At 56.4% G+C, this 2677-nt stretch overlaps 1 protein-coding gene across 2 annotated transcripts in view; it reads left to right on the forward strand.

The window, feature by feature from the left end:
- Positions 1-2677, forward strand: part of RHOC (ras homolog family member C) — a 9645-nt gene that overhangs the window by 812 nt on the left and 6156 nt on the right. The window lies entirely within an intron of this gene.

Raw genomic sequence — 2677 nt, forward strand, 5'->3', positions numbered from 1 at the left:
GCCTGGGGGCTGGTCTGTGCTGCACAAACTGGGGGCTGGGGGGGTGTGAAATTGCAGATGCTGCTGTGCCAAAATCAGCACCACTTGGGTCGCCTCGAGCTGTGATCTGCCCGGGAGCCTGAGCTCTGCCCTGCCCGTTGTGTTTCCCTTTGGCATTGCTCTTTGCTTCCAGCCCTTTTGGGGACTTTTTTTCTGCTTTTTAACCTTAATGACTCCATGATTCTGTGTAAGAGACCCTCTGGTAGCTGTGACACTGCCAGGACACTTGCCCTGTGCTACCTTGGCCATGGTTTAGGTGTCTCAGCAAATGAAATTCCCCTCGGTGGCCATTCCTGTCGGGTTTTAATTTGGAAGTTTACTTACTTTCTCATTGCACCAGTGAGTCCAGCCAGCTAAAGCCGTTTCTGTTGTGAAACAGCCCTGCAGAGCATGTGTGCCAGTGGCCTGTGTGCTGCTGTCATCCTGTCCCCAAACACCTCCAGTCCCCTTCTTTATCTTGGAGACAGCTGTGGCTGTCACTGTGCTGGTCAGAGCTGTGAGCTGTTGGTGGAGCAGGAGCTGCTCCCAGGGGGATTCTGGAGGGGGTTTCCCACCAGTGCCCCATTCCCAGGGCTGTGGCAGTGTCCATGGAGGCCTGGAGCTGGCCAAAGTGACTCTTGTTTGCCTGCTGGCACCTCTCAGGGTCCTGTCCCGAGGTGCCCTCCCCTGGCACTCACAGCAGCTCTGTGCACACACACGGACATGTTGAGAGGTGGAGACAGCCTGTCCTTGGCTGTGCTGGGGAGGAAACCTTTCCTGTGTTCCCTCTGGGTGCTGGGAGCTGCTGAGGGTCCTGTCTGTTCACAGCTGCACAGCCTGAACCGAAGGTGTGTGGTTTTGAAATCCAGTTGTGAGCCTCGTCTCATAACCCAGCCTTGAGCCTGGTCTGTGCTGCATTCACCCAGCTCGGCCCTAAACAAGAGTCAAATCACTCCAGCCCAGCACTTGGATGCTTTTATTTGTTAAACTGATGAAAAGTTTATCAGAGCTGAAGGCACAGCAACACCAGGAATATCTCGGGCTGGCCAAAGAGGTGGTTTTCCTTCTGCAGTTGTATTGTGGTGTGGCACTGGGGTGATGGGGCTTTGTGCCACGGGCTGGGTGTTCCCTGAACCTCCCATCCAAGGGGAGCAGCCAGAGCTGCTGGGGCAAAGGAGTGAGGAGATGCTTGGTGGCAGCTCTGCAAGGCAGGAACATGAGCCCCAGGTCTGTTCTCTCATCTCTGGCCAAAAAATGATCTGGGGGCAATGCTGGTGGGTGCATGGGCACTGCCCAAAGGCTTTGCCCTCCTGCTGGCTCCACTCTCCTGGGTGAGGAGGGTTTGTTTGGAGAGGGGGATTTGCCAGGTCTGGGGGCTGTGGGGAGCTGGCCCTGGTGATGTTGGCAGCACTGGGGGTGTCCCTGCAAAGGGAGTGTCCCTTGCAGGGGGACTGTGAAGGGGCTGCTCCCAGCACAGCTCTGTCCCCCCAGCCCTGCCCAGGCCTCGGGATGTGCCTCCAGCCAGGGCTGTGATTCCCAGTGGGACAGGTCTGGCCGGGGTGAGGCCATCAGCAGTGCTTGGGAATTCCTGCATTAGAACAAAACCCTTCTGTTACCTCTGGGAACTCAAGCCAGGCTCAGGAGGTTTGTTGAAAGATTTCTGTCCCTGGTTGGGGTCCTTCAAAGCATTAACATCTTTCCCTGCGATTCCTGAGATCCTTTAGCAGACACTGGGTGATGGACACATCCTGCTGCCAGAGGAATTCCCCATTTCCTGCTCAGCAGGAACTTCACATTTTGAGGCACGAAGCTGGGAGAGGCCAATGACACAAGGGCTGCCCTGGAGCCTGGCTGATTTTATGGTGATGGCTTTAGAATTAGCTGCTTGGAAAGTAGAACAGAGCAATTTGGGGTCATGTTGCAGCTCTTTGCCTGCTGAGGATTAGGCTGGTGCTGGCAGCAATGGCACAGACTAAACCCACAGCCACCCCAGCGTGGCCCCAGCCTGCCCAGAGCAGCGGGTGCAGGGATGGGCACAGGGGCCCTGCGGGGTTTGGCACTGGGAGATGCCAGCCCACGGTTGCTGCTCCCTTTTGTTGTCTCCATGGATGAGCAGGAGGCATCTCCAGTGGGGCCCTGAGGGTGCTGCTCACACCCGAGGGCTGTGGGTGCTGCTGGGCTGGGTTGGGTTGCCACTGTGGCTGGGAAACCTTGGCTGTAACTCGGGGTGGTTGGCACTTGGCAGAGTTTAAAATCTGCATTTCCATGGCTCGTCGAGGGTTACTGTGTGCTTTTAATCATTTGGGCTGATGGCAGTTGTAGTAAAACTGTCCTCAAATTCTCATGGAATCACACAACAGTTTGTGTTGGAACAGACCTTAAAGCTCATCCCATCCTGCCCCCTGCTGTGGGCAGGGACACCCTCCTCTATCCCAGGTTGCTCCAAGCCCCGTCCAACCTGACCTTGGACACTTCCAGGGATGGGGCAGCCACAGCTTCTCTGGGCAACCTGTGCCAGGGCCTCCCCACCCTCACAGGGAGGAATTTTTTCCCAATATCCCATCTCAGCCTGCCCTCTGGCATTGGGAAGCCATTCCCCCTTGTCCTGTCCCTCCATCCTTTGTCCCAAGTCCCTCTTCTGCTCTCTTGGAGCCCCTTT

The sequence above is a fragment of the Manacus vitellinus genome, unplaced genomic scaffold, assembly GCF_001715985.3.
Source record: "Manacus vitellinus isolate BGI_N305 unplaced genomic scaffold, ASM171598v3 scaffold_47_pilon, whole genome shotgun sequence".
Classification (NCBI taxonomy): Eukaryota; Metazoa; Chordata; class Aves; order Passeriformes; family Pipridae; genus Manacus; species Manacus vitellinus.